The following is a 24,453-nucleotide window of genomic DNA, read 5'->3' on the forward strand; positions in this document are numbered from 1 at the left end:
AGTCTGGAATTAACACGGTCAAAGCTAGCATCAGCTCAACCAAGCAGTGGTTTTTTGAGAAAACTTGAGCCGCACCAGGACCATCACAAAAAAAAATATTGATACTTTGTGGCCAAAATTAACACACAGTTTAGTTATTTTTTGTGTAAATCCAAACAAAATAGCCCTAAACACAAATTATTTTACCCAACAGCCACTGCATGAATCATTTATAAGTGTTATACCATGATTTCTGTTAATATGTGTAAATCTAAATTTAACAACTGCAGAGCAGTCATTTTGTTAACCAATGTCTGAAAGGGGGCCTAACTATAGACTGTTTAGTTCAGCTACTAACAGAATTCCAGCTTGGGATTGCTGATCATGGTAGTTGTTGGGGATTGGAAGCTGTCATGCTTTAGACCAGAATGTAGAATGACAGTAGAGTTCAGACATTTAAAGGCCACCATAGAGTCAGCCATACAGCATTTTTATAACCAACAAGAGAAGCAAGTTAGGGTTTTAGTTTTTGGTTATGTCAAAGAACTCTAATGTACTACTTTTCTAACAGAAATTAGTTGTTGTGTTATGTTGGTGGACGGTAGTTTAGTAAAAATTTGCATTTCATGCCAACTACAATCTGTTATAGGGCTGCCAGAATTGATGCATTAATCACAGCCAATTTAGGTCCACAATATGCATTTTTAAAAAGATTTTTCTCTTGGGTTTTTGGCCTTTATTTGGAAGGGACAGCTGAAGAGATGCAGGAAATTTCAGGATAAAGAGAGGAGGAAACATACACCAAACAGCATCGAAACCAGGATCCCGCAATCAGTGTGTTGAGGACTACAGCCTCTGTATGTCTGCCTTACCCACTAAGCTACACTAGCACCCTATGTTATTATGTTTTAATCACAAATAATGTTGTGCTTTATTTTTATTGTCCAATCCATAACCACATCCTTTTTTTTCCAATGCTAATTTCATGTCATAAATGTGATCTATCTGAAGTTCAAATAAAAGCAGCTCTGTATCCAAGCAGGAAATCAACTACTTATAGTTTAAGACAGTGCAAAAATCCAAAATGAAACCAAACTAAAATGCAAAATAGTGGAATTTCCATATAGGCATTCATTACAGGATCCTATATATTTCTCCACAGTCTTGAGGCATGTTTAAATACTGATAGAAATGTACTGGAGTTTGATTTGCAGGTTTGTTGACTGCACAGTTTTCTAAAACCTCCTCAGCCGGAGAAGATCTGTCTGCAGGATATTTGTATATTTGGAAGGCAGACTCTGTTTTTGTTTTCAGCTTTTGGGTCCCAACCAATTAAACCACTTATGCCCAGGCTTGACTTTATTGCCCCAAAATATCATGTATTCCTCTGCATCTGTTATTGAAGGTTTTTTTTATTTCCATGAGCTGATAGAGAGTCTCGATCGAGAGTTTTCAATAGACGATTTATTGGCAGGATGACATCTGCTTGCTGGCACACATCAAAGCTACATTTGCCAGTTGGAGCCGAGTGATATGTTGAAACCAAACCTGAAGTGAAAGCACGGCTCTGCACCTACCGAGGTGTTAATAGAAGAGACTCAGCAGCAGGATCAAGGTGAACAACTCCCACAGACATCACACTGTCAGGCTTTATAATGGAGCTCACAAAGCACATAAATGAGGATTTATAATAGAATTCAGCAACATGGATGAATGTGATGCTATGATTCGATGAGCCTCTAGCTGCTCAGTCACTTCCAGATGATGATTTGGTTTGTGCTTAACTTTGTTGGGACCAATTAGATGAAAAATCAAGCAGTCATAATTCATATTTGTTTTCCACCTTTAATTTTCCCTCCTAATTAAGCGATCTGATGTTACAAATCGGGATGGGTTAGATGAATTCTGCAGAAAATAACATTGCAGAACATGTCACCCTAAAAAGACGACTCCATAAAACTGTGCAGTTATTTGCTGTTGTTGGCCCATAAATTGAAGCTAATTGGGTGACAGTAGAGCTGAGTCGGTGCAACACTAATGTGACTGAAGGATCATTGGTTTAAATCTGTACTTTGGGAAAATCCTGCCTGGAGTGAATGTGCAGCATTCATCCAACCTCAGTAAATGCCATTACAGCAACATTGTGCAACCCACAGGACTTTAGATTGGCCTGCCAGAGCTGCCGAGTCGTCATCGGCTCAGCATACGTAACTGGACTGGACCACCCAGGCTGTGGTGCCCTGGTTAAAAATAACCCTCCCACATTGTGGAGGGGATTAAACTATGACTCTGGCCACTTTATTAGCAGCAACACTTAGGCCCCATGCCAGCTCTGCTCTTTGGCTCTATGCCTAGCATTGGAGGGCCCTTCATTTAAGCAAAGGGACATTCCTAATTATGTAACAATTTCAGGCTTTATACAAAGGACATGAAGAGATTTATGTATATAGAGTTAATATGATCTTTCCTTATTGGCCAGGACAAGAGAATAGATCTCCAACCAGGCTGTTCAGGTGAAGTCACACCTCTATATTCATACAGAGTTAAATTCGACACTTTAAAGTGTTTCATTAACCCACACTACACTTAAACTAGACTTTTAACATCTTAAATATTTGCTGAGAGCTGAGAGCAGAAAGTCAACGCCATAGTGAGGCAATGCATACTGATGAAGAATATGCACTGTGAGTCCTTAAGGATCACCTAATGTCACAGGTTGAACATTAACTCAGTGGATAACTTCACTCATGGTGCAAATGTGTCTCACATCAAAAACAACAAATGAAGCAAATGAACCCCAGCAGGGATCACTGCACAACAGGCAACTTCCAAACACATCTAAAGGCCGACTTACAGCAGAGGACTTTGCTAAAACTCTTCTAGGCTCCAAAAAGACTGACACCTGAGACCCTCTCACATCTAGCTGCTGAGTTTTAAGTCTCAACCTAAGATTTTGCAAAGACTGTGGATCACTTACTACAAGACTAGAATATGATTCCTTTTGAGAATATTTTCCATCATAACCTTGCAGAGCAGATGGATACAACCATTTCCTTGTTTTTCACTGGTTTTTCACTAAGCTCCCATCTGAACCGTTGGGCCCAGTTAGAAAGTGACAGGACCAATCAGCAGTGAGGGGCAGTACTTTTAGGCACGGCAGAGTCGTGATGTAAACAAGCAGCAGCAAGAGGCCGGTGCATAAATGGCAGAAGAGCTTAGCGGGGATGCTGCTGAAGCGTAATTTTTATCAGAACTTTAAACAACACTTCGTTAAAAGAAGAACCAAGAACAGCAGTGAGTTGTTTTCTTTTCAAAAACGACAAAAGTCGAGTACTTACGTGTCTATAGTCGCCATATTTCACGTTATTTCCCATAGCTGCACACACGCAGCTCGATAGCTGCTACGTCACGTGTTTTGTTGCTCTGATTGGCCCGTAGAGATGTGACAGACAGAACATTCACCCAATCACACGCTGATTTTTTTTCAAAGCCTCTGCCTTTTCTCAAACGTTTCCTATTGAAGCTTTCCCATATGGATGTGTGAAACACATCCATATGGTGTGTCAGGTTATTTCCATCATACATCTGGTGGAAATTCACAACTACAATTTTTGAGCAGAGAACAAGATGTAGAAGGAGATGGAGATCACATTTGAGTTAACACCTCTTAAAATCAGAGGTTCTTACATCATTTACATCAAGAAAGAAAAGTTAAACACCAAAGCAACTTTGTATGTTGCTGCAACAAACGAGGAGCTATCCCAGAAACACTTCAGAATAAAAGTACCGTATGAAAACGGGAGTCGTCTCACCACAGAAACAAACAGAACAGGCTTTTTCTTTGAAATCTCAGTGGTAGTTTACCGTACCTGTCATGTCAGCCTGGAATGAATTAACAGACAAGGTACACAAACAGACAGGTGAAGAGATCTGACTGCAGCTCTGAGCAGGAACGTCTTTCAATCTCTTGAGTTAAGAGCGGACATTCAGCAGCTCCAGATTGATCTATGCTCGTGTTCGTATTTTGAAGAATGAAGAGATTTGATGTGCTTATGCACTACACCAGCTCGCGTCACTGAGAAACACAATTTGAATACGACCAGACTTAAGACTTACAACAATGGGTTTGATGACACGTTTGGTATTACTGGAACACCAAGACTGAAGAAAGACCGTCTTAAAACTGCTAAATTTGAGTCTTATGACCACCTCACACCACAACAACTGCGACCACGGGAGCGAGCTGCGACTTTGGAATTTTGTTTGCTACTTTGAAATCAGACGAAAAGTTTTTCGGTGTACGGCCGCCTTTATACACATCTAAACACTCTGCACAAGGGCATGATGGGAACTCCGCCCACTCATCCTCCTAGATTTGCAATCACAATGGGTCCAGCTTAGACATAGACACATCCTCCGTTCAGGTTGAAGCATCTTAAATTTGAGAGGATTGTATTTCTCAGGAGTGGGCGTGGCTTCAGCTCTTTAACTGACGCCCACTTTATCCTCGAGCAGAATTTACTGCCTCACTGTTCAGGATTTTGAGGCTTAATTTGATAAAACTAGAGATATTTCTAATAACTGAAATTTGGCCTGGTTATTCACAGCAGAGCTTGTCATTGAAAAAAATGAAATACAGCTATTTTTGTATCACTTTACAGGGACTTTAAAGCGTTCTGATATCTCATTCACAGGAATGACCCTGACAGACGGACAACCAGAAAACATAATGCCTCCGGCCTCGGCATTAAAATTTAAACATGTAATCAAGTATTTATTGATCATTTGAAACGTGGCCGCAGGCTGCACTTTGGGAAGCACTGCCACTTACCATTGAAGCTATTACAGAGGAACATGAGGTAAAAAGATAGTGAGCTTGAATGTAGCTTGTGATATGAAGTCTGAAAGTCAAATGCCTTTTTTTGTACATCAGTCTTCATGTTCAGTTGGTTGCATTTGCCTTCAAATGTATGTGTATGAGTCTGGTGAGTGGATGCAGCCAAAGACTGACCTGGAACGTGCATGGACAATCTCAGTAACAGATCACAACTGTTACAATTCTGTTACTCTAGATTATCTGGTCTGGTATCCCAGCATGGTTTGGTAGCCTCTCTGAGTGGTTAAATCCAGACTGGTGTAACTGATTTAGCCTGCATAGAAAAAATAGGAGGTAAAAAAAAAAAATCACATATCCCTGCAGACTATTTTTGAACAAGCGACTGTGAGGCAGGCCAACAAGACTGTCAGTGACCCGTAGCATGTTCTACATACAGAGTATGAGCTGTTGCCCTCTGGTAAGAGGTTCAGGGTTTCCCTGCTCAAGACTGAAAAGGTTTAAAAATTTATTTATCTGTGCCTTTGTAAAGCTCTTAAATAGACCCATTTAAGACAGGCTATACACTCGACCGGTGGTTTCTCTTAGGTACTGTACTGTTTTTTATGTTTAGTGTCAATGGTGGAGTCAGGATGTTGTAGGGGCAGAAAACACACCTGCTGTATGTGGAGGGGCACTAGTACACTAAAGTTTTAATGCATTTGTGAAATAATACTATAACTGTACTTAAACAGCTGAAAAACCACAAACTATTTAACCATTTCAAAAAGATACACAAGGGAGGATGTCAGTGAAAAGTGGCTGCTACCAAGGATCTCCAGGCATGTTATTGCATCTTCTCCTTCATTGGCAACAAAGAGGATCTTTTGGCAAATTTGTGCACTAAGAGGGCAGCACTGAGGGCACTTTGCCAAATTTGGTTTACTCAGAGAGCACCAAAGAGACCCGTTGGACTAGTTTTGGCCACTTACAAGGGAACTAAAAGTGACTTTTGACAGATTTTGACCACTTATATGCAACAAAGAAGGCGCTTTGTTATATTTTGTCCACTTACAGGGAACCTAAAAGGGACCTTTGTCAGATTTTGGCCACTTACAAGGGGATGAAAGAGGGAACCTTTCCAAATTTGGGCCATTTACAACACACCAAAAAGCAAACCTTGTAAAAATTTCGGCCACTTAAAGGGCAACAAAAAGGCCATTTTATCAAATCTGGGCCACTCACAGGGCACCTTAAAGGGAACTTTGTCATATTTTCAGCTCTTATGGGGCACCAAGCTTGGCACTTTGTCAAATTAGTTTTACTTACAGGACACCAAAGAGGGTATTTTATCAAGTTTTGGCCTCTCTAGGCCAGGGTACCAAAGAGGGCAATTTGTCATGTTTTGCCCAGTCTGAATGCACCAAAGAGAACAATCCACCATTTTTTGGACCTAATAGGCATCCAAAAGGACACTTTTTGCAGCAAACATTAGGGCTCCAGTTCAGTGCGCATTATGTGCACACGTGCCACTCAGGTCACTTTAGTCCACTCACATTTTTCCAATTACAGGGCAAAAAACAGGGCGCTCTATCAAATTGTTATCTCCCTAGAGGGCATTCAAGTTGGCACTGTCTAATCTGTCCATTTACTTGGCACCAAGAGGGGCACTTTGTCAAATTTCATCCATTTAAAGGACACCATGCAGGCACTTTGTTGAGATTTGCACCAAAAATGGCCCTTTTACAATGTAATTTCCACTTACAGGGCACCCTTGTCAGAACTTTGATAAATTTAATCCATTCACAGGACTGTCTATTTACGGGGCACAATAGTCAAGTTTTGTCCCCTGAGAAGGCACCAAAGAAAGCACATCATGTTTTACTACCAAAAAAAAACCCAAAAGGGCACTTTTCATAGAACTGGAGCTGGTGGCACCTCTGAGCACATATTCCTTTGCATGTTACTAATCAAAGATGTTTAAATGAATTTCCTCTTTTCATGATTTAAAAGCTATGAGAGGAACCCTTTCACATTAAACTCCCTTCTCTATGGAACATGATTTTATGGCTCAAGTTGGAGGCTCCATCTGAATCTAAATCCCCCTAAAAACTGGGACACTGTTCTCTGCAAGTGACACAAAACTACCACTTCAGAGTGGTACAGTAAGAGTCCAAAAGTCTACTAGCCATTGGCTGCTCTGCTGTAAAGTTGATTTGTGCCACATGCAAACAGCTGCCTGCTGATTTTTAAAGGATGTTTTTACCTTTGTCCACATTTAAGATCAGCTTGTTAGCGTGCCAAATGTTCCCATAAGCTGTAATTAAAACCACAGCTGTTAGAACTGTCCTAACTTGTATTTATTTTATAAGGACACCTTAAAAGAGGCTGGAAATGTTGGGAGAGAGTGTGGGATGACATGTGTTAAACTGCATCAAACCCAGGAATCGGACCAATGACCAGCTCGAAATAGAGGATACAGGCTCTATATGGTCACCTGCTTCAGCAGCTAAATAAGAGCCAGCAATGGCTTAACTTTTGAAGTATTTATTTAGAAACCAATACTAGACAAAGCATCAGGGAAATCCTAAAAAGACAGTGTTATCCTGAGGGGGGCACAAAAGACCGCCCCAAATATCATGGAACTTTTTCAGCACTCTTTAAAACAGGACCTTAAAAAGCGAAAATGTCCTCTTGATGGCTCAAAAGAGGAAGACATAGTAAGAATTAAACAGAAGTGCATGCACAAAATTACTCTGGATGATGTGATGGATTTGACACACCTGAGGAGTTCATGTTTAGTTGCTTTCTCTCTAACTTCTTAATTTGTGTTGTCTTGAACTAGTGCTACCTTACTTCCTGACTTTTAATATCATAAAAAAGGGAAAAAAGACCCCATGGCTGCAGTTAAAGGTTCAATATGTAGTACTTGCACTTAAATGTCTATGTTAATCTACTGTGTTTTATATATATTTTGGCTGAGCTCTACTTTACATTAACCCAAATATTTCCGACATTTTTCAAAACCAGGGAAATTCTTAATTTAAAATTAATTTAAAAATTAAACTGTTCAGTTCATGTTTTATCTAAATATGAGGGCGTTATGACATAAAACTGACATCAGTTCACAGATTGGTCCACTGCAGACACAGCCGCTCAGCTGTCACTCTCTCTGGGCAGCATGGTTCAGCTGTTCCTCTGCCACAGATGCAGTATTTACAAGTATCTGAGGTTGAATTAAGTTTAATCAAATTCGCACCTGCACAGGTAGTCTATAGCAGCCAGAAAACGGGATACTGTATCCCGAGTTCTCCAGGTAGCAAAATCGGGTTTCTCAAAACCGGGATACTGTAATATCCTGGTTTCTGAAGACGTATACATGCACAAAGAGAAACCGGGATACTCAAACCCAACAGAAACCGGAATATTCAAGTCCATGTAAACACAGTCAAATGCAGCTTTCAATGAGTCCTCATGAAACAATAATACAACTAGTTCTGCGCAGATCAAAGCTTCTTACTTGTGATCACAGTGTGTGATTAGAGTCTGATGTCTAACTAGATCCAGGAGTGAGCTGCGGTATGTCCACGAACGTTCCTTCCACGGTTCCAGCAAGTCAAAAGTGTTATGGTGTCAAGATTCAGTCTGCTTAAGTCTCGTATCAGAGCATAAGTGGCGTGCTGCAAATCATACAGGGATGATGAGTCAGGTTTCCTCATTCCTTATTTAATCTGTCCCTCCAAAACTATTATAACTCGACCTTTAAAACTGCAATGCCCCCCCTTAGGGTAACCAGGACACCAGGCTGGGGATCAATGGACCAAACAAATAACCAATGTTTTGGTTTTATTGACCAATTTCACATGATGAGGGCGGAAAGTAGTTGAAAGTGGCCAACCTGGTTCCTCTTTAAGAATGATTTGCAAGTACTTCACAGAGTGAACCTGGAAGGCCACTTTTAACCGCTTTTCTCCCTCATTTTGTGAGCAGCAGAGGTGGGTCAAGCTGAACAGCGCATCTCTACCCGTCCTCTTTTGTTCCTGTTTAATTGGTGGTGAAATGTACATGCTGTGCAAACATTAAGGTATAACACAAGTTAGTCTTAAGTCAATTAATTTAGAAATTAAGATATCAAAGCAAATGCTAAAAACGCTGACCTGATGGTGTAATCTTGTGAAAATAAATGACGCTGAACGACGCAGAAACCACAAGTAAAAATATCCCACTGACCCATTTTCAAGCCCAGTGTTGTCACATAAGATCCATATGAGTTCTGTGATCAGATGTGAGTATTTGGTGAGATTTAAGCTGTCCATCATCTCTTGAGAGCAATTCAAAGTGCCTGCTGCCAGCTTGGATGTTTCCTCAAGGTCTCTGCGTTGTAACTGTCATAAATTCCGCTTTGGTAATGATATTCATTGAATATTTGGAGGCTTTCTAGTGTCTTTCATACGGTGACTTATTTGGTCTATTGTTCCATGATGGATATGGAAATGCATTTCTCCAGTAATATTCTAGGCGTACGAGGGACCACTGATTAAAATAGATAACCGATGGAGACTTACAAGCTTGCACTCCCACACATTTTAGGGATTCGAGACGGAGACTTGATGATACATGAGCGAACATTTTAATTTCCAATTCAGCATTTCATAAATGAAAGATAAACAAATCTTTAAGTAAACTGCTGCATGTTGGCTCTGGGACACCAATTTGTTTTCAAAGCACTTATAAGTCCTGATTGCAGCGCCGATGCCACGCACGCACAATCACAAGCGCTCACAGAGGGAACAGTCCACACAAACACCCGTCTTCATCATTCAGATGATTCATACGCTGCCACAGTGGAATTGTGCCTTTATTGTCTTGGCTGATCAACTTGACAGACAGTAATGAAATGAATGACAGAAGATATCCTAGCCCCCACGCATAAATCCACGGTCCCTGTCCAGGAAGCCAAGTAATGGAATTCATTATCAACAAATTAATTAGTCTTGAAAGTCTCACTCACAATAAAGTTCTCGGGCCTTTGGTGCATCTGCAGCTTGAGCTTTGTGCCCTTTCCTAAATGATCCGAGACATTTGTTCACACAGGTGTGCCGCTGCGCTGTGCCTCCACAGCCCCTGACACATGGTCTCTTCACTGCTGTCAATATTCTTTGTGTTTTTTAGACTTCTCTGCTTAACCCCCCGATGCAGCTTACTTGACATTCACTCGGAATATGCAGCTCTACAGCTGTCGAGGCTAAGGACCCTCATATCCTGCCCCATCTCTCAGACACTCAGGTGGTTTTGTAGCTCGTAGACAGGGTCATACTGGGGTTGCCGCTATTCAAGACACAAGCTGAAAACATGAATTTATCACCACTGAGTAATGTGGTGGTGTTTCCTATTTTTAATCAGCAATTGTTAGGTTTGGAAAATGACAGAAAACGCTACAGAACTACCATCAGAATTTCCTTGAAGTCATGAAACACGCCACACATGTAAAATAGCCTGGTTCAAAAAACCAAGAGTGTCTCATTAGCTAATGTCTTCATGAGCAAACTGTAGAGGGGGTGAATTTTTTGGACCACAATTGTTTCGATTATATTTAGGAAAAACCTCGCTGCGATTGACAGATAGCTTGACAGGCAGATGCTACCAATCTGTCGACCAGAATGCTAGCTAGCACAGCTGGCTTGCCTGCCATTAGGTTGATCCTAAGTTTGGTTGAGACGGCGATTTCAATATGGAAGCTGCCGCAGATTAGCTTCAAAAGCTGTTCGAGTCTAACCTTGCAATGCAGATGGATACGCCCGTTTCCGTGTTTCTCACTGACAAATCCATCATGTAAAGCTCTCATCTGAACCGTTTGGGCCCGGTTAGAAAGTAACAGGACCAATCAGCATCGAGGGGCAGTACATTTGGGCGCGGCAGAGTCGTGACGTAAGCAAGCAGTGACAAGAGGCTGGTGAAATTATGGCGGAAGAGCTAAGTGTGGATGCTGTGAAAGCGTAACCTGACACACCAGATGGATTAGTTTCACACATCCATCTGGAAATCCTTTGATATAAGTTTGGGAAAGGGCAGAGGCTTTGACAAAAAACTCGGAGGGTGACTGGATGAATGTTCTGTCTGTCACATCTTTACGGACCAATCAGAGCAACAAAACCCGTGACGTTGTCGCTGTTAGTGAGGTGCGCATGCACAGCTACTGAGGAATTAACTCCATAGAGAACTGCATAACGTGAACCATGGCGACTGCAGACATGTCAGTACACGACTTTTGTCATTTTTGAAAAGAAAACAACTCACTGCTGTTCTTTGTTCTGCTTTTAACGAAGAAATGTGGTCAAGTTCTGATAAAAATGGCGCTTTAGCAGCATCCACGCTAATGTCTTACGTCATATCTGCACCGGCCTCTTGTTTCTGCTTGCTTATGTCATGACTCCACCGCACCTGAAAGTACTGCCCCTCATCGCTGGTTGGTCCTGTCACTCTCTAACTGGGCCTAAATGTTTCAGACGGGAGCTTTGCAAGATGGATTCGCCAGTGAGGAACACAGAAACGGGCGTATCCATCTGCTTTTCAGGGTTAGCGAAAGCGTACGTTTTTATCAGAACTTGACAACATTTCTTCGTTAAAAGCAGAACAAAGAACAGCATTGAGTTGTATTCTTTTCAAAAACGACAAAAGTCATGTACTGACATGTCTACAGTCGCCATGATTCGCGTTATGTGGTTCTCTATGGAGTTTACTCCTTGGTAGCGGCTATGTCACGTGTTTTGTTGCTCTGATTGGCCTGTAAAGATGTGACAGAACATGCATCCAATCACCCTCTGAGTTTTTTCTTCAAAGGCTCTGCCCTTTTCCAAATGCTGTATATCGAAGGATTTCCAGATGGATGTGTGAAACATATCTATCTGGCGTGTCAGGTTATGCTACTACTACTCTACTTTAAAGAACAACATGGTTATAACACGGACTGGGAACACGGAAAGAGGGATAGTCAAGTCTGTATAAGCAAACTAGGCAGCTGCCTAGAGCAGCACTGTGGCAGGGGCAATACGCCTCCTAAAATATACAGTGTAACTGCAAAAGACAGCAAAAGACTTTGTACACTTTAACATGGACAAGGAAGACTTGTCAGGAAAGCTTCAGCTTCAGAGGAATCACAGAAAAACTAGAATCCAAAGGCATATAATGTCCATCTAACGATAATGAATGATGACTGATGATAAAGGGTTCTGAGATTGACAAGAAAGAGGCCTCCAGTGCAGGAGATTTCTGTTTTTGATAAGAAGAATTTCTATGAACATTGATCACAGTCAAGCTATCGACATTGCGGATGACTTTAGAGAAGATGGGGTAAATGTTCTTCGAGCAGTGTTGTCATTGAAGTTGGATTAGTTTCCCAAATGTGAGGGAGATTCTGTTATCTTTGCACAGTAAAAATAGTAGAAATGTCTCTTAGAGATGAGGTATTTTTTGAACTCTGAGTTCATTTTTTCTTAAGTTGACAAATTAAATCAGTAATTCTAATTTTACCAAAACTTAAGAGAATTGTCCACACCTTAACTTAATAAATAATGCATAAGTGTTAAGAACTTCTACAATATTTGCTGAAGGAGACGGCAATTATTGTATTCTGAAACACTCTGAAACCTTGGTCTCAGTTTATCTTGTTCGGTTCTTGTGTTGCTTTGTTTTTATGATGGTTCTTACAGGGGGGTGAAGCTTGATAAGAAGGTATTTCAGGGCTTTTAGGGTTTCTATTACCTCACTTTTGGGGCCAAGAACCTCACCAGGGTCTCTTATGGATAATTAAAATGTACTCTGATGCCACTCTCTGCCCTTTATTTACATTCAACTACACATCATAATTATTAAAAGTTTTTAAAACTATGCTCATTATTCCATGTATACTTATAAAGACTATATCTTTGAGCCTTTTTATGAATGAGGCCTAAGGCAATAGCCCACCATTGCTTAAGGATTAAACAGCCTATGGGCTCTGGTGATACTGGGTTTGGGATTTTGGTTTGGGCTTTCTTGAATGGGTTTGTTGGGTTTCAACTGGTGTTTCTGGTGTTTGGGTGTTTTCTGCTTTTGCTTTTGTTGTAATGTAAGCCTCTATTAGAATGAAAAAGCACTTTTGAAACTTTGAAAGTTGAAAGTTGTGGTTGCATGCCATCTGTCTGTATTTCCAGTCATCTTAACTGTGATATGAAACAATAAAAATGAAATATTAACAATCATAGCTTCCAAAGAGGCCAAAGCTTGGATAATAAAAGATCTCCACGCTGACCTGGGGAACAATGTATCGCCTATTCATTATTTTTATTTTACAAATACAGCTTTTCATACTTTTATGATGAAATACATGGCCTTTTTAAGGTAAGGCTGTGCTTTTAAGCAGTGCCGAGACACCCCACACACTTGCCGTGGATAAAGCTGTGTGATACAGAAAAGCTGTAAAGTGATGAAGAATGGCTGAAGCTGCCGAGGATTTCTCAAGGCGTCTGGGTTGACTCTCCTGACATTTAAGCTAACATACAGAGACGGTGAGCAAACACTATTTTTCACTGTAAGGCTCTCAGAGAAAGATGAAGAGTGCACAGAGTCAAAGTGTCGAAAGAAGAAAGCTGCTATATGGTACTTTATGGTGGGAGGAGGAAAAAGGAAGTGATGGAAAGATGGTGTTGATATAACACACATGAATCTAGAGTCTATACTATGAGTGTAGAACAACTCACCTTGATTTTGAAAAGCATACTACTCCACCGCATATTTCCTTTACATTTATTTTTTATTGTACTTTAGATCCATACAAACTAGACACTCTAGAGTGCGTGATATTATTGCTGACACCATGGGTGAGTACATTAGGAAGTCAAAAGGTTAATGTTGAATTAAGGATGTGTGGTTTTATGTACTTTTTTTTTTGCTAAATTTCCTCAAAAGTTAACTTCCTCGTCCATGGTGCCGTTGTTACTCTGTGACCCAATGACCTCCTGATGACCCTTTGCTCTCGCTGCAGGATGAGATGTGATATAGTGATAATTTACCATCCAGAGTGTGTTGTATTATGAAAGTACTGGACACTCTTTGCTTTTGACCTCCTGTTTGGAGCTTTCAGATCAACTAGAATTGACGTGGTTTGGCAGCAGCTGGCGCTGAATTCCAGTGTAGACCTGCACTGGTTTGTCTAAACCACTGGTTCCCAAACTTGGGGTTGGGACCCCCAGGGGGGTCACAAGCAGTGTTAATTTTGTTGACTAATAATTTTCGTTAGAGTTTTCTTTAATAGTCTTTTTTCCCCTGACGAAAACGAGACAGTAACTAATAAAAACAAATGCACATGAACAAAAACTAAAACTAAATTAACTGACGTTTTAGTCAACAAATAAAAACGAGATGAAAATATCTGACAGGGACTTTATCCAATCAGACCTAATTTCGTCATGTAGAAAGTAGGGGCAAGTTAAGCATATATCCAATCACAACTGCTTTTGCTGTGTGGTGGCGGGGTATGTTGGGGAGAGATCCAATCGGTCAACTAAATTTACTGTAAATTTCGTCGACTAAAATGTTGGGAAGTTTCGTCGACTAAAACTAGACTAAAACTAAAACAATTTAGATGACTAAATTATGACTAAAACTAAAAGATATGTTTGGTAAAAGACTATAACTAACACTAAATTAAAAAGTGCTGTCAAAATTAACACTGGTCGCAAGACAATGAAAGGGGGTCACAGAATGCTTTCCGTAAAACAAAGAGAAATTTTGTATGATTTCAAATCATAAATTCTATTATTTTTAAAAATGTTTACATTAGTTCATTAGCAAAATTGTGTGCTTTATCCGCCTCAAGGGAAGGGCCAAGGGCTGAAAAGTCTGGGAAGCCCTGGTCTAAACCACTTGCACAAAGACAAGGCCCAGTCGTGTGAAATATGTGTCAAGTAGGCAGTAAAAGCAGGGTAATTACTCTGGTTACTTACTTTCCACTCTGTTTCTACCCTCTCGGTTTTTGGTCAGGTTTTGAAAAAAAAGTGTATCCCCTGTCCTGTTTTAGTGTGGAAGTGAAGCTGGATCACAGAGTTTCAGATTGATGCGCTTTGCTGCTGTTAAATGCAGCAAAACAATGTTAAAGCAAATGCTCGGTAGTCGTTTTAATGACAGAAATTCTTGAGGACTAACAGCGGAAACTCTGGTGCAGGACATAGACTGAAAAAAAGAATTGGACAAAGCCTGGGTGACGTCAGTCGCCTGATTACAATAGGCGAACTCAAACAGCTTTTTGAAGCCAATCCATGGCGGCCTCCATATTGAAATCGCTGTCTCATCTGAACTTTGGATCAACCTAATGGCAGACAAGAGCCTGCCCAGTGAGTCCGACTTCCTGTCAGCTAAGCTAGCGCTAAAAGCTGGCCTTCTGGAGGTAGCGTCCACCTGTCAAGCGATCTGTCAATCAAATGAGATGAACCATCAGTGTGTAGTGAGGTTTTTTCCTGAATAAAATTGAAATGATTGCGGTACAAAAAAATGAACCCTGTACAGTTTGGACTCATGAAGACGTTCGCTAATGAGACATTTTCTGTTTTTTGAACCAGGCTGTAAACAAGTTTATTTCTAGAGTAGAAAAACTGCTTTTTAACATGTGTTGTGCACATAGACTGTAGAAAGAATTGGACGAACCGTGTGACGTCAGTCGTCCGCTTACAATAGGCGGACTCAAACGGCTCTTGAAGCCAATCCATGGATGTTTCCGTATTGAAGTCGCAGTCTCAACCGAACTTTGGATCAACCTAATGGCCTGCCCACGATGCACGACTTCCTGTCAGCCTGCTAGCTAGCATTCTGGTTGACAGAAACGGAGCCTCTGCCTGACGAGCTGTCTGTCAATCAAATGAGACACGCAATCAGCTTTCATCCTAAATATAATCCAAACGATCATGGTACAAAAAAATTCACTCCCTGTACAGTGAGAGCACAATAAGACACTAGCTAATGAGACACATTTGTTTTTTTGATTTCTAGTAACAAAACCGGCTGTTTAACATGTGTCCAGACGGGACCTCCGGTGCTCCTGTAGCCAGCCTCAAGTGGATGCTCGCGGTATTGCAGTTTTTTGCACTTCTGCACTGGTTTCATTTTTCAGGGCTGGAGGTTGCTGCTTGGTGTGGACTTGATTTTTCTGTTTTGCCAATGAAACACACGCCATGGGTGTGTAAAACATTCCGACATGTCAGGTTACATTTTGAGTGCGACAGTAGTGATATGGACAACAAAAAAATCGCATGTTTGAATATGTGAAGCTGTACCAAACTGCACTGAACCAAAGCAGCCTGCAGGTGTAAACATTCCATCATACACAGTAAAGTTGACAGAACCAGCCATGCCTATTTTTCTACAGAGGTTCAGTTTATGGACATGCTTTTCCTCCACAGTCCTTTTTCCCTTTTCACCTTAAGCAAGTTCTCTTCAAGTATATGGTGGCACTGAATGAGGTATGTTCCAGTGTTTTGAAAAATTCTTTATGAACTGTCTGTTCTTGCAGCTTTTACACTTTCTAAGAATACATTCTGTCTGTATTCTGCCGCTGACTTTGCAGATGCTTCAGTTTCAATGTCAAGATTGCTCCTTTTCTAAGCCCTTTGGGGGCTTATTTAGTCCCACCTGTGTGCATTTTGTGGGTAGATGTCTATTTCTGCTTTAGTTTAATCTTTTTATTTTGCACTGATAAAGAACTAAAATATATCCTGTCTGTGCTGGTTCAAACTGATTTAAAGGGGATATTGCTGGGGAGACAGAGACACCTTCTGGTCTGTTTCTGCGCCTGCTGCATTAAGCCTGAGTTTAAATATCACAGTCACAAATTCAGATTGTGTTTGGTGTATTTTAGCCTAATCAGGAGACGTTCTACATCTGTAACTGAAGGAAAACTCTAATTAAATGAATCATCACACTCTGGTAGACAGCATTTCCCACCTTGTTTGACAGTATAGTACAATCATAAGAAGAAGCTGTCAAAGTGTTCCCTACAATCACACAGTTGATAAATATCAACATCTGTGTCATTAGGGAGGAAGCGGCGGAGTGAGAGGACGGATAGAAACGAGCAGATAAAAAGAGAAAAGAAAGCGAGAGAGGGGGCAGAGAGTAAACAAGGCCATCTGGGAAATAAGTCCAGTCATTTCCATGCGTGTTGCTCTGAGCCGAGGGTTTAACAAGCTCTGCATAGAGACGAGTATGTGTGGGTGGAGTTCCTCTTAATCATAGCTATGAATGTTCAGCAGAAATAAAAAAAAAAAAAGCTACCAGGAGGAGAAACTTGTTAATTGAGATCTTGATCCTCCAGAGGTGTCTGCTGGAACTTCAAGCTCTCTGTTTCTCTTCGTTTTTTTATTCTCGATATGTCATTAGCTCGTGCTGGGCCACACTGGAGGGCATGATTTAATGAGGTTTGTGCATTGTTGATGTTTGCAGGAGCCACCAAACCATCAAAAATTATGTGAAGGTTTACCCAAAAACAGAAGGTATTCAGCCAACAAATTCTGCGTAATATGCCACCTGGATTTATGCTTTGGATCTAAAAGGGTGCTTATTTTGATGTGATGAATTGTGAAACCGTCACAAATACATCTAAGAAGAAAATCCACTTTTTATGTACCCTCTACCTGTCCTTCGTATACAGCCACAAATCTTTGCATCTTCAAAGACTTCACTCTCTCCTTTCTGTATCATAATTCAAAGATTGTGTTTATATTGCAAAACAGAAGCATGGGGACTTTTCCTGCTTGAAGATGTGCAAATGTGGAACTTTGCTGGAGCTTGTGGATGGTTGCTTAAAACTTGTCCTTTGTCACCATAACGAAACATTTTCAAAGTTTTTTCTAGCGATGCAATGATTATAAAAGTTACAGGCCTAACAACTTGTAGACCTGTTGAATCCAGAAATCTTTAAAATAAAACCTGTCTGACAATGTGAAGCAGGCTAAAAGATCTCAAAAAGCAGAACATCATGGCGCCATCTAAAGAAATTCAAGATCAAATGAGAAACAATTTCACTGACATCGATCCTTCTGGAAAGGGTTGCAAAGCCATTTTTTAAGGCTTTGGGAATCCTGGAACCACAGTCAGAGCCATTATCCACAAATGAAGAAAACTTGGACCACTAGTGAACCTTCCCAGGAGTGGCCGGCCTACAAAAATGTCTCCAAGAGTGCATCGACGACTCATCCAGGAGGTCCCAGAATAACCCAGAACAACATCTAAAGACCTGCCCGCCTCATTTGACTTAGTTAAGGTCATAAATCAACAATAAGAAAGAGACTGGGCCAAAAGCACTGCTGACCAAGAACATAAAGGCTCATCTTACATTTGAGAAATAACATCCTGACTTTTGTGAAAATATTCTGCGGACTGATGAGACAAAAGTTGAACTTCTTTGAAAGTGTGCGTCCCGTTTCATCTGGAGTGAAACTAACAGTATTTCATAAAAAGAACATACCAACAGGTCTTGAGCTGCATTGCTGCTTCAGAACCTGGACCACTTGTATTTGATGGAACTGTGAGTTCTGCTCTCTACCAAAAAAATCCTGAAGGGGAATGTTTGGCCATTGGTTCTCGACCTCAAGCTCAAGCACACTTGGCTATGCAGCAATGCAGTGGTTTGACACACACCAGCAAGTCTACCTTTGAACGGCTTAAAAAAAAAGCCTCCCAAACCTACCGGGTTCTATCTGGAAAAACGAATCACCCCTTAGACCTAATAATTGGTTGTGCCACCCTTGGCGGCAACAACTGCAAGCAAACATTTGCAAAAAATGGCAGTGAGTTTTTCAAAATGCTATGGAGGAATTTTGGCCCACTCTTCTTTGCTGAATTGTTTTAATTCAGCCACATTGGAGAGTTTTCAAACACGAACAGCCTGTTTAAGGTCGTGCCACAGCATCCCAATCAGATTTAAATCTGGATTTTGATGAGGCCACTCCAAAACCTTCATTTTATTTTGTTTAAGCCATTCAGAGGTGGATTTGCTGGTATGCTTGGGATCATTGTCCTGCTGTATAACATCAGGATTTTCTTTTGTCAAATGTAAGATGAGACTTTGGGTCTTTTTGGTCAGCTGTGGTTTTGGCCTTGGATCTCTCCCATGGATGCCATTATTGCCCAGTCTCTTTCTTATTGTTGAATCATGAACACTGACCTTATGTGAGTCAAGTAATGCTTGCAGGTCTTTAGATGTTGTCTTGGGTTCTCTTGTGACCAAATTGATGTGGTTGATGTGGTCTTGGAGTCATTTTTGTAGGCTAGCCACTCCTGCGAAGATTAGCCATTGTTCCAAGTTTTCTCCATTTGTGGGCAATGCCTCCCCCCACGGTTAGTTGGAGGTGAGGACCTACATGGGCCAACTTGTTGAGTGAATGAGCTGTGATTGGTTGAGAGTGGTTGGAGACCATTCAAGATGGATGTATGGCCTCCATGTCCTGTCTGATCTAATGCTAAGTGTAATTATGCATGTTCTTTTATAAGCCTCTACCTACTCTGTCTTCTCTGTAGTATATTTCAAAGAGTGTTTGCACGGTTATTAAGTTATCTTAACCACATCATAGGTAATTGGATCAGGGAAGTATTTAAATTCTTGGATAATTTACATGTGAATTTTATTACAAGTACAGATTTGATCAAGAATATGTGTAATCATTATTTTTTTGTGATTTTGTCCTCTGTGATATGCAAGCTCTTTATAACAATTTGCTATTTTTGGTTGTTTTTTAGAGACTTAAACTAATTTATCACACCCTGCAGGCTTGCTGCAGGTTCCCAGCAGCAAACAGGGAGGAAATTGAAGATTCAGCTGCTGCAATTATGCAGATAAAGGAATCAAGCTCTCTAAACATGTTTAAAAGCTTTATTCCTCTTTACCTCAAACTAATTCTGTTTTGCTGATATAGCCTTTTCTACAGTTTGCTTTGCACTTATCACAGCTTCACTTCTTGTGTTGTTCTTTTACCTTAATGTATGCATTCTAATCTTAATATTTATTATTCTCTTGTGTGGGTTTTGTTTTCCCATCTCAGGCATCCAGTGTGCTTTACTTCATCTTTATTTTTTATCCAGGAATGCTTCTACCTTTTATTTTTCATCATTGTGGTGATCAATCCTCTTTTATGATCCTTCTTTATGTTTTCCTTGTAGAGCACTCCGTGCGTGAAATTTCCTAGTTGTAAAGTAATTTGAGCTGCTTTTCCTGTGTGAAATGTGCCAAAATTATATAGGTTTCTAAATATTGTTTATTTCAGTTGTCAGTGCTTTCTTACTTTAATCACACCATGCAATTTTGCTTTACAACAAATACCCTTTTTTGTTTGTGATGGTGGGTGTTAGATGTGCTGATGCATACAGAGCAGCTCTGCAACATTCACAGATGTTTTGTTTGGATACTTTGAGAGAAACGTCTTGATAATCTAAAGACCTTATTTCATCCAAGGATGGTCTTTTTCTCCATTTATTTGACAGATTTCAAAGGCAGATTACTCTGATTTTATCCATTTTACTTACAAGTTTGTCTAAGTCATTTGAGGATCTTCTGGAAGACTTTGTTGAATGAGAACAGCTACTGTTCCTCAATAAAGCATCAGGAAGTGCACTACTTATTTGTCTAGTTCAGTAAAACTATCTTGAGTGAAACTGTGCTTATACACCAGTGGTTCTCAAATGGTGTGGCAAGGCCCACTGGTGTGCCCTGACTTGACCATGCCAGATTAATATGACTATACAACAACCTAAAATTAGGGTTGTTCCGATTCCGATACAAGTATCGGAAAAACATCCAATACTGCTTAAAATGCAGGTATTAGTAACGTTGAGTACACAAGTTTATGCACCGATCCGATCCGAATTTGTTTAGCTTTATATTTTGCTTTGTTTAGCCATGCTAACTGTAAGCGCTATAAACCCAAAATCAATTCTTCTTCGCTGCTGGAAAGCATGTCATGTGGGCTACCGTTTTAGAGCAGCGAAGAAGAATCAAAGGAGCCACTGCAGCGCAAAGAATGGTGTCTGCGTGACGGTTTTTCTCTGAATGTGATCGTTAAAAAGCCTTCCAGATCAGCGCTGTTGTACACGACAAGAACTGGCACAGTTTGTCAAAAGCTAAATAACTTTTGAATCATGAATCGTTGCCTCTTGTTTTTCCTCTTAAAGCTAGCCGTTGTGCTTTCCCATTGACACTATTGATGCCTTTGGATCCTTTGCGGCAGCATTTTCAGCGAGCCTGAGACTTGTGTGACTTTTTGAGATTTTAATTGTCAGATTCACACCAGTAAACGCGACATTTAACGTATATTTTAATCCATTTTAACCGAATTACAATTGTTACTGCTAGCTTGAATGCTAACACAAATGCTAAAACTCAATCATCAGCGAAAAAAAAAAAGAAAAAGAAACTTTAGGGTCACAGAGATGCTGTACATTATGATTCTATTTGTTGAGTCAAATTTACGTCTAAAATAATTTGCTACTCTGCAGTTAGTCCAGAAAGTTCACACTGGTATCAAGTCAGGACTCAGTATCGGCCCAGTTAACCTTAATATCAGAATCGTATCAGGAAGGAAAAAATGGTATCAGAACATCCCTACCGAAGATACTTTAACTTGTGTTTGCACTGGAATTTTTGGATTTTATCGACGATTAAGATAACTACTGTGATGAGAATATCGTTTTGAAACTCTCAAAATCATAAAGTCGCAAAATATCAAGAAATTGAACATCCTCTTAGACAACTTTACATTTTCTGTGGTATTTAGTTGATTTTTTCACTTTGCCTTTAGTAAATATGCACATGGGCGTAGCACAGGGGGGAAAAGAGGGTACTGATTACAGGGCCTACATTGGGGGTGGGTCCTTGCTAACCCTGGAATAAAAAGTTTGTTTTTATTTCTTTATTTATTTTATTATTATTTTTAAGTAGTGTCATTATCAACCTTTAAAGCTCACATGGCATGGATCTGTGACGCAGACACACCCCTTGTAAATTGCTTGGTAACTTTTGAACTGTAAATTGTAGGAGCTCGCTTACTTGTTTTTTACACTGGAATCTCTATGTTGTGCCTTTCTAATAATCTCTATGAGTTTGTAGCTCCTATAGAAACTTCTCTAGTGAGCCTGGAATGTTTTAGGGTCTTTAAAGATCCTCACCAGTAACCCCAATATTGAATGTCTTTTTATCCATTTATAATCCATTTTTCAATTGTTCCTGTAGTTAGCCGGTTAGCCCACCACCATACTGTCTGTTTCCCAGAATGGACTGTGACAACCAATGGGAACCAGTAAGAGAGAGTTGGAATGACTCATAAAAGAAATAAACAGGGAGGTTGTAATTTGTCCCTCAGAGTCACTGCACTTTAAATAATGACTCAAATTCTCAAAAGTACAATGACTTTCAGTAAAAATGTAAATATATTTAAAAGACTTTTTATCACAGAATTATAATTTTTGATCCTTAAGTCCCAAAGAGATGGGAGAACAAGTTTGTGCAAACGAAATTCTTAGTCATTAAAGTTTAATGTGTTTAACACATACAAATCTGTTGCTTTTAATTTCCGATTAGTTCTTTCTATTGTCCTTATAGCCTCATAACTTTTTACAAATTCAAGTGACATTGCTGCAGCACACATCTTCTTAAAGCCCAGGTTGTCCTGGAGAAAGGGATGTTTAGAGCTTGACTTTGAACTACAGGGTTAATGTTTTACTAACTTTTCTAAAGGTAAAATAAAAAGTGTCTAAATGTCAGTGGGATTGACAAAACAAGAAGAGCTAAATAAAAACGAACAGCCAGCATCTTGTTCAAACATGAAAGAGCCCAGCGTATTGTTATTTTATAAAACTAATCAGTTTAAGGTGGATAAAGTTAGTGGTGAAAAAGTACATTAAAAATGCTGATTAATATAGGGAAATTTGAATTAAAAAATAAATAGGGGCCCTGTGTCATTTTCTTTCTGGGGGCCTAAAATCCCTCAGTACGCCCCTGTTTATGCATGTGGTTTGGGTAATTTGGTGTAAAAATGACAAAAGGGAAAAAAAGTTTAGATTTGCAACAGCAGATTGCTGGAATCAGCAACTGAGAATAAGGCTGGTATGGCTACAAAATATGCTCCAAAAACGTACATTTTAGCATGTATTAGTGTAATTTAGCCATTCCTAAATGTTTGAGTGAAGCATGCCTAGGTGTGAATTTGAACAACCATGCATCATACTACAACTTTACATCAATTAAAGATAGGATTTTTCATGGATATTAAGATGGTGTGCCTTGAGCAGAAAACATTTGAAAATCACAGCAATACACCATGATCGCTTTACTGGGTCAAATCAAATCCTCCAGCTGGTCTGCGGATGCCACTGAGAGTCTTCGGCATTAAAATGTTAAAATATACGGGCCACTGATAAAGAAAGTCTGTTAGCATTATGGATTGATCAGTTACCAAGTTACTTATCGTATATTTAGGGACTTCAGTGATTCAGTGATTGTATTTGAGTCATTCAAATAGAGATCAACTGTATAAATCAGGGAAGCATGATATTACTGACATAATGATAACTGCAGAAAATAGTGTTAAAGTTAATTATGATTATGTAGATATACCGGCCATACACAATAGCAGAATGTACAAATTTCACATCGGCATATCAGTGTTAACTTGTCAGCCAAAACTACGACTCAAAATGTTTGCTGACTGCCTTTTCCCATGAGAAAGACAAGAGTAAGACTTGTAAAAAGAGATCTTTGATGATATAAAGCAAGCTTATTTGTCAAGGAGACTAAAGTGAAACTAGTTTTTGTTGGTCGGTCAGTATCCATGATATTTCTCCATTGTGGCTAAATCCATCAAAATACATTTCTGATGCTCTTCAGCTGTAGAAAGCTGGGATCCCAGGTGTTGCAAGGGGCAGAGAAAACAGGTATGATTTGGCAACAGATTCATGTAGAGAACAGATGTTTTGACAAAGTTTTGACCAACATTATCACTTTTTATGGACTAAAACTCTAAAGGGTAGAAATGACTCAAGTGTTACAAAACAAAAGAATATTTGAACTGCGAGACGAGGACTGAAATTGTAAACAGCTGTCAAAATTAACACTTTGACATTAGTTATTTACAAGGCTCTTTAAGGTCTATTTCCCTTCTATTTTTTGGCCTAAATCAGTCAGAATAGTACACAAACTTCCAATTCTTCAATCCTAAGCTCTTTTCTTGCCATCTGTTCCAAAGGTAAAAATGTTTTTTTCTCTTTTTGCTCGGTCCAAAAAGACCTGAAACAACATGGCCTGGTCTCTTATGGTTTTAAGAAGAAGGCAGACACATCTTTGTTATTCCTTGTTGTTTGACGCTTTCTTAAACCATATGTATGTTTTTATGGATGCCAAATGTTTGGTCAGAGACTTTGTTAACTGTGTTGCTGCCTGTCTGGAGAGAACACTCTTAAAAAAGAGGTTTAAAATCTCCATGACTTTTTTTTGTCTGGTTATACAAGACATAAATGGAGTTTTTAAAGGACAATATTAAACACTTTTAAGCACAGAGAGAGAAAAACATACTGATGTCTGAAATACAGAGACTTGTTATTAATTTTTAAGAGTGATACAATAAAAAGGGAGTTCATACATGAGA

Source organism: Cheilinus undulatus, linkage group 11 (genome assembly GCF_018320785.1).
Source record: "Cheilinus undulatus linkage group 11, ASM1832078v1, whole genome shotgun sequence".
Lineage (NCBI taxonomy): Eukaryota > Metazoa > Chordata > Actinopteri > Labriformes > Labridae > Cheilinus > Cheilinus undulatus.